The sequence below is a fragment of the Pan troglodytes genome, chromosome 17 (assembly GCF_028858775.2).
Source record: "Pan troglodytes isolate AG18354 chromosome 17, NHGRI_mPanTro3-v2.0_pri, whole genome shotgun sequence".
Classification (NCBI taxonomy): Eukaryota; Metazoa; Chordata; class Mammalia; order Primates; family Hominidae; genus Pan; species Pan troglodytes.
The window spans coordinates 33,805,650-33,830,865 of NC_072415.2; the positions used below are offsets into that span (position 1 = coordinate 33,805,650).

The following is a 25,216-nucleotide window of genomic DNA, read 5'->3' on the forward strand; positions in this document are numbered from 1 at the left end:
AGTTATATGTTCATTAGTCTTTTAATTCACATGTATTTTTTTACAAAAATCATGATGATACCATATATATTGTTTTTATGTGGTTTTACAAAGTCTATTGTGTTTCCTAGGTCTTTAACTGTAGAGCATTTTATTCCATCAGATGAATTTACCGTAATGTATTTAACCACCCTCCAATTATTCAGTAAATGGGGTTTTTTCTCTTTTCTTTTTTTTGCTTTTTGCAATTACAAGCAACACTAAAATGAAGATATCATGGGATATAAATTTATTTATTTTCTTAAGGTAAATTCTTAGAACTAACACTATCAGGTCAAAGGATATAAACATTTTAACGATTGTTATTAGCTATTACCAAATACTTCCCCCAAAAGTTTATATCTGTATCTGTTTACACTCAGAATCATTTTAAGTTTGCCTTAATCCCTAATGCCACTGAATATGAACCCACCAAAGCTTGCCGATGGTCTTCAAGATGGGCAGCAGACATTTACATTTATGCAAGCCAGCTTGTAGAGGTCCACCCTGATCCAGGCTGATCTGAGCCAAAATCCCATCACCTGGAACGGGTGGTCAGCTGGTGGGTGTTTAGCTCTGAGGGGCGATCCTGCAAAACACCTTAGGAGAGGGGGCAGCCTGATGCTGAGCCCTGCAGAACTGGAGCTGGGCCATGGACGCAGCCAGGTTTTCAGAATGCGTCACACTCGAGAACACCAAACCGGTGCCAAGCCTGGGCCGTGCTCCCAGAAAGGGTTGGAATAATATGCTGAACTCTCTTCGCAGCACTGGGCCTCAGTGATCGGTCCAGCCAGCCGGCTTCACCCTCCTCCACCTTGGAAGTTTGCTTTCATTGTGAGTGAAACTTTCATAAGAATTCTCTCAGGCAGGATTACCAGGATTTCACTTGGGAAAAACTCGAGACCCCATCCCTCCCACCACCCTGCCCAACAGAGAAATCCGAAGCAGAAACTTCTTGTTGTATGTAACTACATACAAACTTGTTTTTTTTAAACGTGGATGATATAATAGCAGTGGTAGAAAGGGATGGATTTCTTGTTTTCAGTTTCTTCTTTTGCCAAACAATATAGCTTAATTCTTCAGCATAGAAATTCCAGCACAATGTCTGCGTAGCTGGGAATAGAAAGCAGAGATGAAATCGGGGATATCCTTGTTAATCATCCTCAGGGCAAGGAACGTAATTCTCCCACAGTAGAGGGACAGGGGCCTGAGATGGTGAATGCTATTGACTGGAAATGTCTTTTCTGCCTCGCTCATAAAGACTTGTATGACCCCAGTATATAAAGTGTACCTTTCCATTTCCAGAAGATTTCTTTCTCCATACATTTTGAATGTGTGGTTTATTTTACTCTACATTGAGCCCTTGATAAAATGAGAATTGGGAGTTTCAGAGGGCAGAGGGCCGGAACTTTCTGCAGCACTTGAGTCTTGCGAATGCACACAGGTCACACAGCAGCACACACTTACTGATTAAATCATCACTTGCTCAAAAGGCTTTTGCATATTAACCACTAACTTTAATCGTTTCACACTCAGGGAGCATGCATTTCTAAACAGTTAGCATGGAGCTGTGTGGTGGAGCTGCAGCTTGGCATGGTGTCCATTCGAAAGGCACATCTCGGAAGGTATTTACTATTCCTGCAGGAAATATGCTTCCTTAGACATAAAGGTTATATTCTGGAAAACAGGTGGTTGAGCATAGCTAGTATTCAACGGCAATGCTGTCAAGGGACAAAAAATCCCAAACATCCATGTTTTCCCCAGAAGTGCAGTGTCCTTAGTGGGGGAGGAGGGGTTCTGCCAGAGGATGAAATGCATCCTAGGACATCAGGGGCACTTCCTGGGCCAAAGACCAGCTGCTACTGGGACGGCTTCTGCCTAGCCCAGCTCCCAGGGGGCTTTTCTCCTATTCCTTAGTTTCCTATAAACTATCTCTTCCCACTTTCCCACAATGAGAGGAAAGCCCCACCCCCCCGCCCCCCGCCCCCCCGCCCCACTTTGGAGAAGAGCTATTGCTCTTGGAAGCCTCTTGAATCTGAGCCACCCCTTATTCCCTTGGGCCTGTAACTTCAGCAGCGGTTTAAGCACGTAAGCTTTCTGTCAGGGCGTTTAAAATTTCCTAGAAGTTTGAGGGACAGAAATTACCTCCCTTGCTTCATAAGGCTTCTTTGAGAGTTAAATGAAATGGCAGATGTGAAAATGTTATGAGAATATCATTGTTAATATTATTACTATTGGCTGGGCATGCTAGCTCACACCTGTAATCCCAGTACTCTAGAAGGCTGAGGTGAGAGGATTCCTTGAGGCCAGGAGTTCAAGACCAGCCTGGGCCACACAGCAAGACTCCATCTCTACCAAAATAAAATAATTAGCTGGAAATGATGACACCCACCTGTAGTCCCAGCTGCTCGGGAAGCTGAGGTGGAAGGATCTCTTGAGTCCATGAGTTCAAGACTGCAGTGAGCTATGATCACACCACTGCACTCCAGCCTGGGCAACAGTGCAAGAACCTCTATCAAATATATATATGATATATTACTATAAATGTGAATATATAGCTTAATATATATTACTATAAGCTATATTCAACTTTTGATATTTTCACTCTTTTTACAGTGTTTATAGTAGTAATATTGCTACTATAGGTACTACTATATATATTTGATATAAAATATATATGTATGTAACTACTATAAACAACACTGTAAAAACATGGAGTGGAAGTATCAAAAGTTGAATATTTCCTTGTGGCTTTAGTTATTCCTAGGCATGTTTGGAGATTTAAATATTTGGATATTCAAATATCAAAAAGCCAAAGACCTAATAAAGAAGTTTCCTATTCTACCTGTGACATATGTTTATCACTTTTCCTGATTTGCCATTCTGAGGAAACAATGGAGAAAGTAAATGTTCCCCTGTTTTATAGCATTGCTGTGTACATAAGTAAGATGTATTTCAAATTAAGGAGAAACCTCTGGGACTGGGTGTGGTGGCTCATGCCTGTAATCCCAGCACTCTGGAAAGTCAGGGTAGGAGGATCTCCTGAGGTTAGGAGTTTCAGACCAGCCTGGGCAACATAGCAAGACCCTGTCTCTATAAGAGAAAACAAATTAGCCAGGTGTGGTGGTGCATGCCTGTAGTCCTAGCTACTCAGGAGGCTGAGGTGGGAGGATTGCTTGAACCCAGGAGTTTGAGGCTGCAGTGAGCTATGTTTGTACCACTGTACTCCAGCCTGGGTGACAGAGCAAGACCTTGGCTCTAAGAGGGGGGGATAAAAAAGGAGAAACCTCTGTAGAAGATGCTACCAGCACCCACTTCACCCTGACCACTTGAGAGCCTGCCACCCTACCTTCTAAGTGCCAGCCCCAGCATTTCTTTGGCTGCTGAAGCCAGCGTTGTTTACCTATGCAGCAGATCAGCTGTGCAGAGGATTAATGTCATAAGTGCAGTTCACCAGCAATGGCTCACAGGAGTCTGGGGCTAGCTCCCACACCCCCTGGAACCTGCATTTTCCCCCATATCCCGGAGTTTCTCCAGCAGGATTACACGCCAGTCACCCACAGCAGGATCTGGCTTGGGAACATTTCTTCCTCCACTGCCTTACCTTCCCTATCTCCTTCCCTCATCCCCTCCTCCTATTATTGGTCTTTCCTTCCCTTCCAACATAAATTCCCTGCACTCAAATTCCTGCTCAGAGTCTGCTCCAAGGGAACCCAAGCTTAGACACCCTCCAAAGAGTGGAAGGAAATCTTGTCCTAGGTTTTGACAATATTATATTTGTAATATGACTAGTTCTTGCTTTTCACAAAAACAAGGAATATTGCCTACTCTGCCCATTGTGTCAACCAATATCAAGAAATCCTTTGCTCCATGAGGATGCATTTTGACTGATTATTTAATACTCATGTTGTGATGTGAATTTTGACTGGATTACCCATGGAGAATATCTTCTGAATAAAAATATTCGTTGGTACTAATGACATTTCATATTTGAATAGCACTTTACAGTTTGTAAATAAATTTAACATATATTTTCAATCAATGCATGAGAAGAAAAGGGAAGAGGAATTATCATCTAAATTCTAAGGTAGCATTATGCTACCTCTGTGTCAAAGTAAGTAAAGCAATCAAGTCTCCTAATGCCTGTATCTTCACTGCCTGGTAAAGCTTTGTGGCCAAGTGAAGGCTGCCATACCTCTTTCTAACCATGAAGGAGAAGGAGGACTGGGAGGCCTAATGGGCAGCCATTCACTTCTGGCAACTTCAGCTTCCATTTTTTGGATTAGTCTCCTCCTTTTCTTGATTTTCCAGCCCATACTCCTCTTTGGCTTTTTTTTTAATCTTGGAGGAGGAAGACTAAAATTATCTCGTTTTACTTTTTTTGATCCAAGGTAATAATATGTCCCCTTGAAGTTGGGTAACTGGCTAACCATTTAAAACATTAAAGATGGCTCCTTATCCTGCATCTTCTACCCAAATTAATTCCAGATGAATTGAAGATTCAAGTGAAATAAACCATCAAGTGCTGCAAGAAAACATTAGGAAAATTATTTATATGCTTTAGGTTGAGGAGTGGTTTTCTAAACATGGCACCAAATAAGGAAATTATAAGGAAAAAATTAGTAAATATGATCACATAAGAATATTAAATTTCTAGATGGCAAGAAATGCAATGAAATTAAAATAGAGCACTGGAAAAATATTTCAACATATAACAGAGAAAGCGTAATCTTACAGATTAAGAGCTCTTGCAGATTAATTCTAAAAATATATAAACACCCCAATAATAAAATGGTAAAGGACAGGATAATTTAAAAAGAAGAAATACAAATTTCCCCTAAGCGTATGAGGCCTATCTTCAATCTAATTAGAAATCAAATAAATGTAAAATATGAAATATATTATTTTGTCTATAAAATTGACAAAGGTTGTTTAATCTATAAGTAAGCAATAGGATTGTATATTGGTATCGCTTTGGGGCAGGAAAGTGGCAATTTGGGAATAGATATTGAAATTTTAAAATGTGCATTCTATCCTGCACATGGGCCCTGGAATTTAAATTAAAAGTTGAAGGAAAAAGCCAAAGGAAAAAAAAAAATAAAATGTGCATTCTACTTCTAGGAATTTGTCCTAGTTAATTAAGAAAGATATGGGCCAGGCATGGTGGCTCACGCCTGTAATCCCAGCACTTTGGGAAGCTGAGGCAGGAGGATCACCTGAGGTCAGGAGTTCAAGACCAGCCTGGCCAAAATGGCTAAACCCCGTCTCTACTAAAAATACAAAAATTAGCTGAGCGTGGTGGTGCACACCTGTAATCCCAGTTACTCTGGAGGCTGAAGTAGGGAGAATTGTTTGAACCCTGGAGGCGGAGGTTGCAGTGAGCCAACATCGTGCCAGTGCACTCCAGCCTGGGTGACAGAGTGAGACTCTGTCTTAAAAAAAAAAAAAAGATATGAGTAACAATGCAACCATAAGGGTGTTCATATAGCATTGTTTGCTATATGTGTTATATATTATTAATATGTGACATATACATATAATGTTGTTTTAAGTTGGAAATAAAATGTGCCCCAAGACCAGGTGTGGTGGCTCCCACCTGTAATCTCAGCTACTTGGGAGGCTGAGGCAGGAGGATCACTCGAGCCCAGGAGTTTGAGGCTGTAGTGAGCCACAATTGTGCCACTTGTACTCTAGCCTAAGCAACAGGGCAAAACTCTCTCTCTTAAAAAAAAAGAGTTCCCTCAAGTCGGGTTAGGTGTAAGAAACAGGAAGCCTGGTGGCCTGTGTCCCTCTGAGAGAAGCACTGACAAGGATAAGTCTGGTGCTTTAATAATAGTTCACTGTGTGCAGATGTCCCTAAAAACAGAGGCTACCATCTCCATTCTTTACCTCAGCTTCCATTTTTTGACCCCAACTTGGATAAGTGAATCCTGCTTTATCCTCCAATTCTATCCCTGGTGGCTGAGGGCCATATGGTTTCACATGGTAGGGACAAGAGAAAATACATACTTAAAATCCTGCCTTTTCATCAAGATGTCACTAGGATCCCTGAGCAATAATGAAGCAATGAGGGGGATATCCAAGTCCACATCATAAATTTTCAGTGACCTGGAGATGGAGCCCTAAGCTCAACCTCTCTATGAGGGCTAATGACCCCACTCAACCAGATGCCCTGAAACTTGAGCCACAGTGTTGGGATTCCATGGCAGCACTGTGAGATAGAAGAGTGCTACCAGGACCCACAAAACTCCACTCTCCCTTCCCCTGTGTACCTTGTGCAAAAAGCTAATATTTCATTTGAAGAAATCCCACCCTGGAAAAAATAAGGAGTACCAGCCAAGAACTCATTCATGAGGGGAAGTTTACCATGCATTTTGTTTTGCCTTGATCTCAGATGTTGCTCAACTGCCCCAGTTTCTCCAGTTCAGCAAGCACAGTGTTGCTCTTTCAAGAGGTAATTGGCAGGTAATTGGCTTTGCCAGCCATAACTCACAGACCTACCTCCCAGGAGATAATGAGATCTCAAAACACATGTGACGCATAAGGATGAGACCTTGCCCTGGTGATTCTGAGTCCCCAGGTACGGGTGGGGCCCAGAGATCTGCATTTTCTTTTCTTTTTTGTTTTTTATTTTCTTTGAGATGGAGTCGTGCTCTGTCTCTCAGGCTGGAGTGCAGTGGCGTGGAGATCTGCATTTTCAATAAAAACACCAGGTGATTTTCACAATCAGGCAAATGTGAGAAATATGGTAGTACAGGAACAAGGACTTGCATTAAATAGAACTTCACATTTCATGTAGGAGTCCCTAGAAAATGATCCTATTACTAGCATCCAGATCTAATAGAGAATCTGCACTTAAGTGAGGAGCCAACAAGGTAGCCTTTCTAGTAGAATGCCAAGCAGCACGAACCTCCTGAGCTGCTACAGCCGGGGGACATATATTGGTGTTGCGCAGGAAGCGTCAGGGAGGCCATGGTGCTGCCCAGTGGTGGAAGCCATTTTTTTCCTCTCCCATCTCAGTTAGAAATAACTCTTTACCTCCAAAGAGAATAGGGAGGTACCTGAGCCAAGACGTGTGTAATTCAGGAATGAAGAATGTGGAAAGGAGCATTACAGGCAGAGGGAAGAGCACAAGCAGAGGCACAGAGAGGAAAGAGGGCGTAGCTTAGGGGAACTGGAGAGAACCTCTGGTAGTGTGAGTGGGAAATGCAAGGGGGCAAGTGCTTGTAAGGAGATGATGCTGTGGGGCAGGGCTGTGCAGGAGCCAGGTCCTTGGGGGAACGTGCTGACCCCTGCTATCTACTGTGAAGCCCTGGACTTAGCAAGAAACAGCCAGTTGGTATCTTTGATAAGGGCAATTTTAGTGGAGTGATGGTGAGAGGAGAGACCCTCTCATATTGTTTTATATTGTTTTATACTCATCACCTGTTTTAAGAAAACAACAAGGAAGTAAAACCAAAGACAGGCAGCCTGGCGCCAGGCCCAAAACCAGGCCTGGGCCTGCCTGGCCTAAACCCAGTAGTTAAAAATCAACTCATAACTTAGAAACCGATGTTATTCATGGATTCCAGACTATATAGAAGAACACTGTGAAACTCCCTGCCCTGTTCTGTTTCTCTCTGACCACTGGTGCATGCAGCCCCTGTCACATACCCCTTGCTTGCTCAAATCAATCACGACCCTTTCATGTGAAATCCTTAGAGTTGTGAGCCCTTAAAAGGGACAGAAATTGTGCACTCGGAGAGCTTGGATTTTAAGGCAGTAGCTTGCCAATGCTCCCAGCTAAATAAAGCCCTTCCTTCTATAACTCGGTGTCTGAGAGGTTTTGTCTGTGGCTTGTCCTACAATGGGGCCAGAAGTCAGATTACAATAGACTGAAGACAGTGAATGGGAAGTAAGAAGGTGTTAGCAGATCATGTCAATTACTCCTCCAAGAAGCTTAGTTGTAACGAAAAGGAGAACTTGGAGGACCTGTGATTGTGATGGATTGCTTTGTTTTGTTTTGATTTAAGAAAGCAGAATAGAATGTTTTGTATGCTGGGAAAGACATAGTTTATAGGGAGGGGCTAAAAAGGAAGAGCAGAGGGAAAGCAGCCTAGTTACTGAAGAGGTGAAGGGGCAGGAAATGGACTTGGAGGACTCTTGGAGGGAGTGACCTTGAAGAAAGGTGAGGGAGCCCCTCTTCCCCTGAGCCTAGAGGAGAGGAGGTGACTGTAGGTGGAGAGAGATAGCATTGTGTACAGGTGGGGAATTTGGGGGCCTCTATTTTCCTAGTGAATTAGGAGATAAAGTTGTCTGGGGGAGAAGGCTTGAGAAGAGTGGGCAAAATGTCAATGGGCAGTGCGAGGGCCAGTGGCCAGGTACACAGACAGTAGCTACTGAAGGAAACTGAGGACATATCATGGGTTATAGTTTTAGATAGGTTTTGAGTGGCACTGATTCACATAATTAACAGTTAGGTGGGCTGACGGATAGAAAATAAAGCTTATGGATTCTATTTCATTTTTTTCTTCTATTTCCATTTTCCAGGTGCCAAAAGCTGAGTTACTTACTGTCTTCATTTCACAGCTTGGTTGGCTCGTCTCATCCAGGGGCTCTCACCTGCTCTTGCAGCAGAAGCATCTGAGAATCATTTAAAATACAGGTGTGTGTATCCCTGCCCCACAGAGTTGATCTCAGGTGGGACCGGTATTCATGATCTTTAAAGCAGCCCAGGTGATTCTAACGAAGAGCCAGGATTGGGAAGCCCTCATCTTAACTGTGTCCAGGGGAGAGTCCTTTCCAGTTCCCTGGTGAGAAACACCTGGAAGTGTATAAGAGATGACCAGGCCAGGCACGGTGGCTCACTCCTGTAATCCCAGCACTTTGGGAGGCCGAGGCTGGGAGATCACTTGAGGTATTTGAAACTCTGTCTCAAAAAAGGCCGGACTTGGTGGCTCATGCCTGTAATCCTAGCACTTTGGGTGGCCGAGGTGGGTGGATCACCTGAGGTCAGGAGTTTGAGACCAGCCTGGCCAACATGGTAAAACCCCATCTCTACTAAAAATACAAAAATTAGCAGGGCATGGTGGTACAAGCCTGTAATCCCAGCTACTCAGGAGGCTGAGGAAGGAGAATTGCTTGAACCCAGGAGGTGGAGGCTGCAGTGAGCCGAAATTGCGCCACTGCACTCCAGCCTGCACGACAGGAGTGAGACTCCAACACACACACACACACACAAAAGACCACTGAAACTTCTGGATTTTGTTTTATACACATATCTTTATGGTAAATGTATATAGCTTTCATTTTTAAGTGTCCTTTTCAACAAAATCTTTTGAATTTCTACAAAGTTCTGAGTTAAAGGACTGTTTATTATTTTAGGTAGATGGGAGGGCTGTCTGGACACATAGATCCCCTGGACTCAGAGGACCACACCGAGCATCACAGTGAGGAGCCTTGCTAAGCTAAGCAGCATGCATGCCCCTGTGGGGTGGTAGGTGCTTCAGCCTGACTGCCGTGTGTGCCGCTCATTACACTAGCAGAGCCCCTCCAGGAAGGAGGGAAGGAAACAGTAACAGAATTAAGCAGATTGTATACATACACACACACACACGCGCGCGGCATTCCCAACTGGCAACAAAGAGCAGGTGTTCCAGATAAGAGTGGTGGGAGAATGGAAGGAGTTGCCGGGTAGAATAGCAAATGAGACGTGTGACCAGGGAGAAAGAGTATTCTCAAATACTCTTGTGTCCCAAATGTGTCCTTCGCAGTTACATTTAAACCATGGAAGGCAGAGAAGCCCTAAATTGTCTCCTTGCCTCAGAGGAGGGATGCCATCCAGGGCCTCCGAATAAATCAGCTGCTTTTGACCTTGCCAGTCATCTTCACAGCTGGTTGCCTAGTACAGGATGTGGTTGAAGCCACTGGGATAATAACACCTCCCAGGGCCTGTCTAATGCATGGCCATTTACACCACCCTGTTGTGGCTCCTCTCGCCTTTGACCCTCACCAAGGCTAACAGTTACCATGGTTCAGGGAAGGGGAAGCTGGCCCCCAGCCCTCCTCTGATCCTACCATGACTTGCTGCCTGCTGCAGGCATTATTCACAAGTACTTGACCAGTTGCTAGAAACTGTCACACATTAAAAGCTTCTGCTTTCACTTACCAGGCAGGGAAAGCCTGTGACCACAGAGCTTGTGGGTGCTGCCACCAGAGCATTCTCCTGAGAGCTGGTGCTGTCAATGTTGGGTGTTGGCGGAGACTGTTGGGAAGGAGGCTGGGCTAGCCAACTTGCCGAATTTCTCATCGCTGACCCTGCCACTCCACGTGCATAATCATGGGGCTCCTGCTAGTGTCATTAAGCCACACCCTACTGGTGCAGCACCACTAAGCCATGCCTACTGGGTCAGCACCATTAAGCCACACCCCACGGGTCCAGCACCGCTAAGCCACACCCCACTGGCTCTCTCCTTATTTCACCAGGGAGTCCTGCAGCAAGGAATGGTGCACGCTGGACCCCACCCTGTCTCATCCCACTGTGGCTGGTTTCTGCCACAGGAGGTGAGTCTTTGGTGAGGGACTGAGGAGCAGAGTTGTGTGGGTGCTGCAATAACTGAGGATCAAACCAAGTCAGGGTGGCCCATCTGCCATGATCTACCCCAAAGGGCGGGAAAGCCAGGAAGCCCCCAGGGCATCTTCTCCAGGGTCAGCTGCAGCTGTTCTGTTTTGCTGTTGTTTTGGGTTTCCTTGTTGCCATTTGTCTTTGTTTTGTTTTGTTTTGTTTTGTTTTGTTTTTGAGTTCTCACTAATCTGACAGGCACCAAAGTGGTCCCTTTGGATTCCATGCCCATCAGTATAAAATGGAGAGGGAGAGGAAGGAGCTAGGCTTTGGGATCAGCAGATGTGGGCTTAGGGCCTGGGCTCTGTTACACATGGATGCTATCATCTTGGGCAGGTTTTCTAACCTGATGAAAAACCAAATTGCTGGCCCAACTCTAGCCCTAAGATTAAAAAAGCAAAAGATTCCTTGACACTCACACAGGGCCCAGCTCCCATTTCCATGGTAGAAGTCTTCTAGGGATTTGAGTCAAAGCTCTGCCTGGTACAGAAGAGGGTGCATTTGCCTGCAACGTCTTTTGTGCTCACCGAGGGAAGCCTCCACAGGCCAGTAGGAGGCTTGGCCAGAGACAGGGATAGGCATGCTGATGTCATTTCTTCCAGAAACACATCTGACTGTGGGTACCATTCACCCGTCTTATAGCCCAAGCAGCTCAGGCTCCAAAAGCTTAAGCAATTTGCCACATTTGCAATGCAGGTCCTCTGACTTCGTAGCACATGTTACCCACATGTGCTGGAATTGCATGGTGGAGGTGGGAGAAAGCTGAAAAAACCAAGTGTTTCAGTTGGCTGGAGGGTACATGCAAGGGAAGTACTGGGGACCAGGTTGGGAAAGATCATGGCCTCTTTTACAGAGCATCTCTCTGCATCTGAACCTGACCTGTTTGGGACCTCGGACCAAGAGGAGCTGGGTTAGCAAATGGGCGGATATTTCAAGTCCTAATGATACTGTTGTGCTGTCAATTATTACACAAATCCAAGAGCTAACACCCCTTGGTCGGAAGACACTGCAGAATAATTGCAGAATAATTACAAGCTGGATAAAGCCCTCAGGTCAGAGGAAGGGAAATTTAAAATGGAGGAAACTAATTACTTTTCAGGGCAGTGATTCTCTGGCCTCAGACTTCAGCTAGATGCCCTCTGTACATTTCTTTCTCTTGGTATTTTTACTTACTCATAAAAGTGGACAGAAACCCAAATTAAAAGCAAATACTGGTGATGTGGCAAGACAAGGTGAAGCATCCTGAGCTTTGTCCTCTTTCCTTCCATTAATTTCTTTTATGCAAATTGCTTCCTCCCTGTGCCTTGGGCATAATAAATATTCATGGAAGGAAGGAAAGAAAGGAATTGCACAAGTGGGAGATGAACTAAAATGTAAAGATTTCCAAGCCTTGCCCTCATTAGCATCGTGTATTTTACTACTAAAGCTTAATAAGAAATGGATCCACTAATTAATCCATGAAAGATTTTCAGAAAAAGTGCAACTCCTCATTTATTTGGTGAAAACTACAAAAACCATTTATTCTCCTGGGTCCAAAGTTTTCCCATGGTAAAATTGAGTCAGTTCAACCAATGAATCCCTGAGAATGACATGGTCACCTATGTGCAAAGTGCCCCTGAGGGTGTTTAATTAAAAAGAAAAAAGAAATCTCTGGCTACAGATGAGAACTGCTTTCCACCTAGGAGAATCAGGTATTGAAGGAGCACGCCTACCCTTCTCCACGCTGTGCCATGAAACAACTCTTGGAATTCCATGAGCGGCACTCATGCTCCAGCCACTCACAAATAGACCTTTGTGTCATTTATTCAGCACTTGGTAGGTCCCAGGCACTGTGCCAACCCCTTACCTATGCATCTCATTCAATCCCAACAATTACTTTGAGAATCGGGTATGATTATTGCATTTAGGAGGGGAGAAAAGAGAGAGGAAGCCCCATGTTACCAAGCCAGTCCTTATGGAACTATTACCCTATATTAATAATGCGTTCCTGATGCCTAGATGTCTGGGGCTTTGCTGACCCTGGAGGAACTGCCTTTCTCAGGGTCAGCTAATTTCTAGAGAGAGTAAATGACTTGCTTGGGAGCACATTTCAAATGCAAGCCGCCCAACCCAGAGCCCATACCCCGGGTGCCACCTCTTCTATTAGCTCTCACACTCAGGACCATGTGCTCCCACTCTAATCACCCTAGGGACAGATGGCAGACAGCAAGAGGCAGCCCCTATGTCCCAGACTCCTGTGAAATTATTCAAACTAGCAAATCGTAAACCTGCTTACCCTGCCTGGCGCCATTCCTTCCTGCAGAAACCATGATAAAGACTCTTGCCCACATTTCCCCCTCACTCCCTCTGCTGCCTGACTGGCCCTGGTACTTCCCTACTTGGCACCTGTGGCATGGTGTGGGCCCCTTTCTTGGAATATGTGAGTATCACAGAGTATCTTTTCAACGGCAATTGTCTTCTGATCTGTTGGCCTTGCCATACCAGAAAAAACAGACCCACGTTCCAATACACATGCCCAGTGTCGCCCCTGTGCTAATCTGAGCCAAAAAAGCAGAACCACAAATGGAAACATCACATCCTGTTTATCACTAGTATTGGTGTTCTCAAAGACAAATTAAGGCCTTTAGGGGTATATTCCAAGAGCATGAGAAAGAAGAGGGACTGCTAGTCTTACCCACTAATTCTATCCAAGATGCAGATAGCAGCCATTCATTTCCTGCTTGGTTTTTTATTTGTTTTTGAGACAGGGTCTGGCTGTCACCCAAGCTGGAGTGCAGTGGCACCATCATGGCTCATGTCAGACTTGACTTCCCAGGCTCACACGATCCTCCCACCTCAGCCTCCTGAGTAGCTGGAGCTACTGGTGTATGTCACCATCTCCAGCTAATTTTTTTTTTCATTGTAGAGATAGGGTCTTGCTATGTTGCCCAGGCTGGTCTCAAATTTATGGACTCAAGCCATCCTCCCACCTTGGCCTCCCAAAGTGCTCAGATTACAGGCATGAGCCACCACTCTTGGCCTCCTGCTTAGTTTTGATAACACGATGATGATGAAGAAGGAGAAATCAGTCTCTCTGGAGGATGATGATTTTTGCACATTCATCAAAAGGGGTTTAGAAACAGTTGGGAACAGCAGACGAAGATGGTCATCCTTCCCCTCTGGTAGGCTGGCATTCTTACTTCCTCCAGAAAGCATTCGTCCACCATAGATGAAAGCTTTTTTTTTTTTTTCTTTTTAGACGGAGCCTCCCTCTGTTTCCCAGGCCGGAGTGCAGTGGCACGATCTCGGCTCACTGCAACCTCCGCCTCCCAGGTTCAAGTGATTCTCTGGCCTCAGCCTCCCAAGTAGCTGAGATTACAGGCACATACCACCATGCCTGGCTAATTTTTGTATTTTTAGTGGAAACAGGGTTTTACCATGTTGGCCAGGCTGGTCATGAACTCCCGGCCTCAAGTGATCTGCCTGCCTTGGCCTCCTAAAGTGCTGGGATTACAGGCGTGAGCCACTGCGCCTGGCCGAAAGCTTTTAAATTAGGGGTAAAGTTAGCTACCTAGAGACAGCTGGCCAAATTAGCATACTTACGGCAGATAATTAAGCCAAAGACTTTGGTTGAAAATAGTAATTAATCACCAAAATAACTTTATTCGGCCTGTTTCCCCCACACTGTTCTATCCTGACACACACAGGATTGTACATTTCCTGGAGCCATTCTTCCTACAACACCACATTTACGAAAAGCAGCTAACACATGAGTGAGCTTAAGGGCTTCAGCTGTGATCCTACTAATCCTGTCTTGCTTTTCAAGACTTCTGTACTCAGACACAAAAACACAACGTAACTCTTTCAAATCCAAGTACTAAAATAGCACCCAGAGCCTACATCTTCTTTCAAAGGCATGTTTTCAAAGGAGTTTTAGTCACCCAAGATATAGCTAGCTTCCAATGATCTCAATCACACAGTTAATAGGACTCAGCTGTCCACGTTGATCCCAGGTAGCCACTGTCAGCACTAGCTTCCATTGTTTGTACCTAAGTAATTGATGGAGGATCGCTTAGGGACTACAGAATGGCAGGTTCTACAACAGGAACACCTAACCCAAATTTTGCAAATGTAGGGCTTCCAAAAAAGGATAGAGTATAGCAGATCCAAAAAATAGGTTAGCATTATTCTTTTTAATATCAAACTACTCCTTACCTGTAAATGAGGGTGGTGTTAATTCTGTAAATATTGGAGTGGCTTGGGGACCACCTGAGCTCCCTTCTATAGACACTGGCTTTGTTCTCTGTGAACCCCAGACTCATGCACATCCAAATGCCTACTTTGAATCTCCAGTTGGATACCAACCAGGTACCTGGAGCAGAGTATGCCCAAATCGAAACTGTTAATTCATCTAAAGTTGTTCATCTCCAGAATGCCCCAATTTCACTAAAGAGTCTCACTGTCTACCTCGTTGCTCAAGACAAAACCCTCTGAGTCATCTTTGATTCCTCCAGGCAGTCCTTTCGGCTCTGCCTCCTACGTACATCTCAAATCAGTACTCGTGTTTGTGTCTTCACTGTCACTCCCCAAATCAGGTCATCAATTTTTCTCCTGGGCCACTGTGATAGCCACCTCACTGGGCTCCCTACATCAACTCTAGCCTCTCCTATAAATCATTCTTCCCATTGCAGCCAAAGGGATTTTTTTTTAACACATCAGATCATGTCTCTCAGGAAAATTCTTTATTGAGAAATAAATGTTTGAGACTCTTATTACAATGAATGTGTTAGTCATCTATTTCAATCAGGCCTGAAGGGAAAAAAACCAAGGACTTGATACTTTCTTGGGAAAAAAATAAAAAGAAGAATTCAAATCCCATAGAAGGTACAGAGTGGGCTGAGTACAATTTTTTCTATGCCAATCAATTAGTATGTTGCTTTTGGATTGATGGTTTTTATTCTACAGGAGATAATATGACACTTTTAAAGTCTGGGCGGTTTTTTTTTAAGTTCTTATAAATCAGCCGAGACATTTTTGTAATTCAAAAGTACAGAAGTCTCAATCTGACACAACAGGCCTTCACCCCAACAAGATTAGGATTTATATTCTAAGGGTCTCCAAGTCAAATGTCCTGTAAATATTCCCAGCCTTTCTCCTTAACAATTAGCTGTAAAAGGCTGTATCGCTCAGAGCCTGTCTCCCCATGACAGTGAAGTCAACAGTCTGTCATATGCCCAAGGTTCTTTGCTAACAAGTGCTTATTAGAGGTCTGCAGTCTCTGACTTCAGCATCATTTATTTTATTTTATTAAGTTCCAGGATACACGTGCAAGATGTGCAGGTTTGTTACATAGGTAAACGTGTGCCATGGTGGTTTGCTGAAGCTATCAACCCATCACCTAGTTATTAAGCCCAGCATGCATTAGCTATTTATCCTGATGCTCTCCCTTTCCCTGATCCCCACCTGCAACAGGCCCCCGTGTTTGTTGTTCCCCTCCCTGTGTCCATGTGTTCTCATTATTTAGCTCCCACTTATAAGTTAGAACATTTGGTATTTGTTTTTTTTTGTTCCTGCATTAGTTTGCTGAGAATAATGGCTTCCAACTCCATCCATATCCTTGTAAAGGACATTATCTCATTCCTTTTTATGGCTGCATAGTAGTCCTTGGCATACATGTACCACATTTGCTTTATCCAATCTATCATTGATGTGCATTTGGGTTGATGTCAGGTCTTTGCTATTGTGAATAGTGCTGCAATGAACATATGAATGCATGTATCCTTATAACAGAATGATTTATATTCCTTTGGGTATATACCCACTAATGGGATTGCTGGGTCAAATGGTATTTCTGGTTCTAGGTTTTTGAGGAATCGCCACACCGTTTTCCACAATGGTTGAACTAATCTACATTCCCTCAAACAGTGTAAAAGTGTTCCTATTTCTCAGGCAGTCTTGCCAGCATCTGTGGTTTCTTGACTTTTTAATAATCACCATTCAGACTGGTGTGAGATGGTATCTTATTGTGGTTTTGATTTGCATTTCTCTAATGATCAGCGATGATGAGCTTTTTTTCAAGTGTTTGTTGGCTGCATAAATGTCTTCTTTTGAGAAGAGTCTGTTCATATTTTTTGCCCACTTTTTAATGGGGTTGTTTGTTTTTTTCTTGCATATTTGTTTAAGTTCCTTATAGATTCTGGATATTAGAACTTTGTCAGATGGATAGATTACAAAATTTTTCTCCCATTCTGTAGGTTGTCTGTTCACTCTGATGATAGTTTCTTTTGCTGTGCTGAAGCTCTTTAGTTTAAATAGCTCCCATTTGTCAATTTTTGTTTTTCTTGCAGTTATTTTTGACATCTTCATCATGAAATCTTTGCCTGTGCCTATGTCCTGAATGGTATTGCCTAGATTTTCTTCTAGGATTTTTATAGTTTTGGGTTTTGCATTTAAGTCTTTAATCCATCTTGAGTTAATTTTTGTAGAAAGTATAAGGAAGGGGTCCAGTTTCAATTTTCTGCATATGGCTAGCCAGTTCTCCCATCATTTATTAAATAGGAGATACTTTCCCCATTGCTTGTTTTTGTCAGATTTGTCAAAGATCAGATGGTTGTAGACATGCAGTCTTATTTCTGGGTTCTCTATTCTGTTCCATTGGTCTATGTGTCTGTTTCTGTACTGGTACCATGCTGTTTTGGTTACTGGAGCCTTGTAGTATAGTTTGGAGTCAGGCAGTGTCATGCCTCCAGCTTTGTTCTTTTTGCTTAGGATTGTCTTGGCTATATGGGCTCTTTTTTGGTGAATTTTAAAGTAGTTTTTTCTAATTCTGTGAAGAATGTCAATGGTAGTTTAATGGGGATAGCATTGAATCTATAAGTTACTTTGGGCAGTATGGCCATTTTCATGATATTGGTTCTTCCTATCCATGAGCATGGAGTGTTTTTCATTTGTTTGTGTCCTCTCTGATTTCCTTAAGCAGTGGTTTGTAATTCTTCTTGAAGAGGTCCTTCAGTTCCCTTGTTAGCTGTATTCCTAAGTATTTTATTCTCTTTGTAGCAATTGTGAATAAGAGTTCATTGATGATTTGGCTCTCTGCTTGTCTGTTGTTGGTGTATAGGAATGCTTGTGATTTTTGCACATTGATTTTGCATCCTGAGACTTTGCTGAAGTTGTTTATCAGCTTAAGAAACTTTTGGGCTGAGACAATGGGGTTTTTGAGATATAGGATCTTGTTATCTGCAGAGACAGTTTTAACTTTCTTTCTTCCTATTTGAATACCCTTTATTTCTTTATCTTGCCTGACTGCCCTGGCCAGAACTTCAAATACTATGTTGAATAGGAGTCATGAGAGAGGACATCCTTGTCTTGTGGCAGTTTTCAAGGGGAATGTCTCCAGCTTTTGCCTATTCAGTATGATATTGACTGTGGGCTTGTCATAAATGGCTTACTATTTTGAGGTATGTTCCATCAATATGTAGTTTATTGAGAGTTTTTAACATGAAGGGATGTTGAATTTTATTCAAGGCCTTTTCTGCATCTATTGAGATAATCATATGGTTTTTGTCTTTAGTTCTGTTCATGTGATGAATTACACTTATTGATTTGCATATGTTGAACCAGCCTTGCATCCCGGGGTTGAAGCCGACTTGTTCATGGTGGGTAAGCTTTTTGATGTGCTGCTGAATTCAGTTTGGCAGTATTTTATTGAGGATTTTTGCTTCGATGTTCATCAGGGATATTGGCCTGAAGTTTTCTTTTTTTGTTGTACCTCTGCCAGGTTTTGGTATCAGGATGATGCTGACCTCATAAAATGAGTCAGGGAGGAATGCCACCTTTTCAATTGTTTGGGATAGTTTCAGAAGAAATGCTACCAGCTCCTCTTTGTAACTCTGGTAGAATTCAGCTGTAAATCCATCTGGTCCTGAGTTTTTTTTTGGTTGGTAGGCTATTTATCACTGCCTCAATTTCAAAAATTCTTATTGTTCTATTCAAGGATTCAACTTCTTCCTGGTTCAGTCTTGGGACGGTGTATGTGTACAGGAATTTATCCATTTCTTCTAGATTTTCTAGTTTATTTGCATAGAGGCTTTATAGTGTTTTCTGATGGTTTATAGTTCTGTGGGGTCAGTGGTGATATCCCCTTTATCATTTTTTATTGTGTCTATTTGATTCTTCTCTCTTTTCTTCTTTATTAGTCTACCTAGTGGTCTATTTTATTATTTTTTTCAAAAAACTAGCTTCTTGATTTGTTGATTTTTTAAGGGTTTTTTCATGCTTCTGTCTCCTTCAATTCCACTCTGATCATAGTTACTTCTTGTCTTCTTCTACCTTTGGGGTTTGTTTGCTCTTGGCACTCTAGTTCTTTTAGTTGTGATGTTAGGATGTCGATTTGAGATCTTTCTAGCTTTTTGATGTGGACATTTAATTTCTCTCTTAACATTGCTTTAGCTGCATCCCAGAGATTCTGGTAATTGCCTCTTTGTTCTCATTGGTTTCAAAGAACTTCTTGATTCCTGCCTTAATTTCATTATTTACCCACGAGGCATTCAGGACCAGCTTGTCCAATTTCTATGTAGTTGTCTGGTTTTGAGTGAGTTTCTTAATCTTGAGTTCTAATTTGATTGTGCTGTGGCCCGAGAGAGTGTTTGTTATAATTTCAGTTCTTTTGCATTTGCTGAGGAATGTTTTATTCCCAATTATTGATTGATTTTAAAGTAAGTGCCATGTGGCACCAAGAAGAATATATATTCTGTTGTTTTGGGTGGAGAGTTCTGTATACATGTATCAGGTCCACTTGATCCAGAGCTGAGTTCAAATCCTGAATATCTTTGTTAATTTTCTGTCTCAATGATCTGTATAATATTGACAGTGGGGAGTTAAAGTCTCCCACTATTATTGTGTAGGAGGTGAAGTCTCTTTGTAGGTCTCTAAGAACTTGTTTTATGAATCTGAGTGCTCCTGTATTGGGTACATGTACATTTAGGATAGTTAGCTCTCCTTGTTGAATTGAACCCTTTACCATTACGTAATGCCCTTCTTTGTCTTTTTTAATCTTTGTTGGTTTAAAGCTTGTTTTTTTCGGAAACTAGTATTGCAACCCCTGCTTTTTTCTGCTTTTCATTTGCTTGGTAAATTTTCCTCCATCCTTTTATTTTGAGCCTACGTGTCTTTGCATGTGAACATGGGTCTCTTGAATACAGCACAACAGTGGGTCTTGACTCTTTATCTAGCTTGCCATTCTGTCTTTTAGTTGAGGCATTTAGCCTGCTTACATTTAAGGCTAATATTGTTATGTGTGAGTTTGATTCTGTCATCATAATGATAGCTGGTTATTTTGCAGACTTGTTGATGTAGCTGCTTCATAGTGTCATTGGTCTTCATACTTCAGCGTGTTTTCATAGTAGCTGGTAACAGAGTTTCCTTTCCATATTTAGTGCTTCCTTCAAGAGCTCTTGCAAGGCAGGCCTGGTGGTGATGAATTCCCTCAGCATTTTCAGCATAATTTTTAACAACTCAATTTTATTAGCCTCTCAAAACTATAGGCTTTGTAGGTTTCCAATTCTACATTAAAGAATGTGGGCATTACAATTTCCTATTTCAATATGTTTCTCTCCTACTTAAAAACTACTGTGTATAGCCAGGTGTCATGGCATGCAGCTGTGGTCCCAGCTACTTGGAAGGGTGAGGCAGGAGGATTGCTTGAGCCAGGGTGGCCGAGGCTGCAGTGAGCCATGATCACATTACTGCACTCCATCCTGGGTGACAGGAAGTCAAGGCTTGAAGTCAAGGCCCTGCAGGGGGTGACCACCACCTTGACAGACTTCTCTCCCACACTCCACCCAGCCCCCAGCCTCCTGAGCTCCTTCCTCCTTCTCACCCACTCTAAATGCTTTTGTAAGATCATGTCACTTCTTCTTCCCTCTGCCTGAATATGCTGTCTTGGCTCTTTTCATGGCTGACCCTTCAGGTCTCAAATTAAATGTTGGCTTTGGACAATCCATATGAGCTAAGAAAGTGTTCAGCTGCAAGTGACAGAAAACCAGTCTAGCCATAGCATTTAAAATATAGAGCTTTCTTTTTCTTACTGAGCCATTGTGAGAGATAGTTACTGGCTCTTGTTCAGCTGCTTAATGACATCATCAGGGACTCAGCCCTTCAGAGCTTTCCACTGTTCCACTTTTATCTTCATGCTTGCTCTTTCATGATCTCAAAAAGGCTGTTGCCAGGCCAGATGGCTCATTCATTTTGTTTAAGGCAGAGAGAATGGGGGAAAAGGTAAGAGGCTTTCTCCTCACCAGGCAGGAACAGAAGTCTCACTTACCCCCACCCAGAGGTAACCCCTTGAATCTCACTGGGTTTCCTGTCTCCTTTTAAGCCAGTCACTCACCAAAGGGAATAGGATTATCACACTGATTTAGACCAGTTGTGATTTACCCCTAGAATTGGGGTAGGAGCCACCTTCTCATGATCCAGGAATCCCTGGATGCCACCTGAACACACTAGGTCCTCCTAGAATGGAAGGGGAGCTGGGTCCAGTGGCTCACGCCTGTAATCCCAGCACTTTGGGAGGCCAAGGCACATGAATCACTTGAGATAAGGAGTTCAAGAACAGCCTAGACAACATGGCAAAAGCATGTCTCTGCTAAAAATACAAAAAAAAAAAAAAAAAAAGCTGGGTGTGGTGGCATGAGTCTGTGGTCCCAGCTACTTGGAAGGCCAAGGTAGGAGGACTACTTGAGCCTGGGAGGCAGAGGTTGCAGTGAGCCGAAATCGCACCACTCCACTCCAGTCTGGGTGACAGAGCGAGACTCTGTCTCAAAAAAAAAAAAAAAAAAAAAACGGAAGGGGTCAGGAGTGGAGGGGACTGGACCACGTATGCCATACCCCTGTCTCTTTACCTTCTATCATATCACCCTACTCTATTCATGTCGTATATTGCAGCAGCCATAATCTGTAAGGCCTTGTATATTTCTTTGTTTACTTGTCAATCGCTGATTTCCAGCACTGGAAAGGAAGCCCCTCAGTGAAGGCAGGGACCTTACTGGTCTTGTTCACAGATGTAGCCCCACTGCCTGGCAACCAATAAATGTTTCTTTGGATCTATAGATAAAAATTCCTACTGCTATTTTTTGACCACTCCTTATACATCTAGCTGCTTTGCATATGTTAGTGCATTTAATACTCCCAACTTTCCATGCAGTCCCTATAAGTCTCCCCACCTAACAAATGGGAAAAAGCAAGACTTCAGAAAGATCTAACACCTGTAAAGGCTTCCCAGTGAGTGGCAGGCCTTGGGTTTGAACTCCAGTATCCAAGCTCCATGCCTAAGTGATGCCATGTCAAAGATGTAGCAGGTACTTGTAGCCTGCCTATTTCACACCCTCTTGGCCCATCTCTGTTCTCAGCACAGCTGTAGGGAACAATTTCATGCCAGCTCTTCTTGCTCTGTGCTGACAGGGCCCAGGATGCTCTATGCCAAGTACAGCCTGGAGGTGCAGGCAAGTTATCTCCAAGAAGAACCTTCAACCAGCAGAGGATGGGAGCTGATAACGTCTCCAGCTTCTGTACTTCAGGTAGACAATTGTGGGATTCTGTATACTCCTGAGAGCCCCATTAGAAAAGAGCACTCCCCTGACTGCTGACTGCCCATTGCCTCCATTGCAGGCAGATTAAAGGCCCCCAAAGATGTCCACATCCTAACCCCAGAACCTGTGACTATGTTATCTTTTATGGTAAAGGGGGCTTTGCAGATATGATTATAGACCTTGAGTTGGGGAGAGGAGCCTGGATTATCCAGGTGGGCCCAATCTAATTACATAGGTTCTTCAAAGGAGATAATTTTTCCCAGCTGTGGTCAGAAAGAGTGTGATGACAGAAAACGGCTCAGAGAGATGTGATACTGTTGGCTTTGAAGATGGAGAAATGGGCTGCAAGTTAAGGAATGCAGGTAACCTCTCGAAACTAGAAAAGAGAAAGGGTTCCCTCCTAGAGACTCCAAGTGGAACACAGCCTTGCTGAGATGTTTAGCTCAGTGAGACCCACGTTGGACTTCTGACCTACAGAACTGTAAGCTACTAATTTTTTTTTTCGTGGTAAGCCACTACATTTGTGGTCATTTGTTACAGCAGCAATTGATAACTAATACACCCCATATTATTAAGTGCCTTAATTATATGCACTTATATTGGTTTTTCCTCCATCCCTGTCTCTCCCTACTTCCTAACTCCTTCTTCCCAGGATTATAATTACCTGTACCCAAGTCGTTCTCTCAGGTGCTGTTTCATAGGGCACAAATGCTAAGATCATGGATACATTTTGTACCAACCTTAGTAGTTCTCATATGCCCCATCCCCATACCCAGTTTGCAGTAATTCTGGAATCAATTCAAGGAGCAGCTAAGATTCTTAGCTTCTAAACTAATTTACAAGTTGCAACAAACCTATGCCGTTCTCAAAGGAATAATTAACACGCTCTTGGCTTCTAATTTAAAAACTGTGTGATCATTTTAAATGACATATTTTATTGATTATTATTTCTAAATCTTGTCACCTTGATTTATGCAATTTGGAAGAAACTCAATGTCTTAAAGAGACATTATTAAAATGGAATGGAGCCCAACTATTTTAACTGAGCTAAGATCTTTTGAAAATGTACTAGTCTATACTGCCTGATGATGAAATTGATACTGCTAAGGAAATAATAGTGATTGTTATCATCAAGTGTTCAGCAAGCCAGGTGCGGGCGGCTCATGCCTGCAATCCCAACACTTTGGGAGGCTGAGGCGGGTGGATCACTTGAGGCCAGGAGTTCGAGACCAGCCTAGCCAACATGGTGAAACCCGTCTCTACTAAAAATATGAAAATTAGCCGGGCATGGTGGCGACACCTGTAATTCCAGCTATTCAGGAGGCTGAAGCAGGAGAATCGCTTGAACCCAGGAGGCGGAGGTTGCAGTGAGCCAAGATCACACTGCTGCACTCCAGCCTGGGCAACAGAGCAAGACTCCATCTAAAAAAACACTGTTCAGCACAGGAAGTTTTGAGGAGTTCACAAAGTATATGTCTATGCAATATACAATTGTTCAATTGTTCCTCCTCTTCCTATTTTCAACTCTTCGAGAGTATGTTACTCTGTCCTTAAAGGTATCCTAACCCAGATTCAGGGAGCTGTGTAGTAATCCACAAGGCAGCATGAATTCCGAGAGACTGTGGCAGATATGGTGGTGGCGGACACCATGCAAGACTTTTGTACTACAGAACCGAGCTCCTACCTTTTTCACGCTTCTTTTCCAATAATTACTTGTAATCCTGCTAAAGTCTGAACAGGTGCAGGTCCTGTTCTTTAAAAGGATTAATAACGAAAGGCTGTTTGAAGCCACAGGCAACAGGAAACCTAGTTCTGTCTAGAAATGCTCTTGTGTACATATGTCTGCTTAAGAGAGGGGTGGCTAGAAATAGCAGGCCAGGCAGTAACTCACTGGGCTCCGCTCTAATGCTCTGTGACTGGGGAAGTTTGCAAAGGATTTCCTGAGCAGGCAGCAGGCAGCTCTCTGCAGCACTCCCTCTGACAGCTGCTCAGCATTAGGGACAGAAGGTGCTGCAGGGAACCCTGACACTGCCAGGGCTGCACTCCCTGCAGCTCCCCTGTGCTTCCACTCAGGACTCGATGCAGCACATCTTTGGAAAGTTTGTTTCCTCTAAAAACAAAAGGTTGTTCAAAGGAGATTTAGTCTGCATCGCATTAGATGGCAAGTCAGTAAGCATATGAATATCGCCATCCCTGTACCTCCACAGTCACAGCAGGTTATGGGCTGCTGGCCCCCATGCCTCCCAGTGTCAGGGTGACAGCATTCGGGAATTGAAGGATTAAAGCCAGCCACCCATTCAAGAGAAGGAGAGAAGCAGGGAAACACTAAGCACTTAAAATGCTCTGCTCCAAGATGCTGCGCAGGACAGCCAGGAGAGAGGGCTGTGAACTGAGGGTTGGGGTTTATGTAATTATGTGTCTCTAAGGGAAGGACAGAGGAAGAGAAGAGAAGGAGGGAGGGGGAATGAAAGGAAGGAGGCAGAAGTGAATAGAGGGAGGGAAAAAGAAAGGGAGGAAGGCTTTGTTCCAGAATCTGGAATTGGTTCTGAACAAAATGTTGCAATGTGTGAAGTTAGACTCTGAGGCCTCTCCATCTCTCTGTATTGTGTTAGGAAACCTTTCTCCCCCAGGGGCACAGATCCTCCCAGGGGCGATAACCATGGCAACCTCATTTGAGTGGGATGGGTCCCACTTCTCACCTTGCTCCTTGTCAGAGTCGGCCTGTCCAGCATGCCACTCTCTGTCCTGATGGCTGCCTGCTCACAGAGGGGCAGCGATGGACAAATGAAGACATCATGGCAACCGGCTAACATGTTCCATCTCTGAGAGAAAACAGCTTCTCTCTTCGGGCAAAGCTACAGAAAATGTGCCTTCCCGTAATAATGATTCCCCCTGGACTGCCCAGCCAAGGGCCTGCGTCAGCGCTGGCCAACGTCCGGCGTCTGTCTGGCTCTGCCCCTCCCCCTCCTCTCGGCGGTGACTCGCTCTCATTTCACACAGGCTCTGCTTAAAGGTCACCTCCTTAGAAACAGCC

At 43.6% G+C, this 25,216-nt stretch overlaps 1 long non-coding RNA gene across 2 annotated transcripts; it reads right to left on the minus strand.

Annotated features, from left to right (window-relative positions):
- Positions 1–246: 246 nt before the first annotated feature.
- LOC107969460 (uncharacterized) lies at positions 247–25,130 on the minus strand. 2 transcript variants are annotated; one of them, XR_001711277.4, is made up of 4 exons: positions 24,882–25,130; positions 6,520–6,707; positions 2,411–2,508; positions 247–1,131 (listed from the first exon to the last, which is right to left on the minus strand). It is a non-coding gene; the product is annotated as an uncharacterized LOC107969460 (long non-coding RNA). The 2 variants fall into 2 exon arrangements; XR_008540742.2 differs by having other exon boundaries at positions 2,411–2,530.
- Between the last annotated feature and the right edge of the window lie 86 nt (positions 25,131–25,216).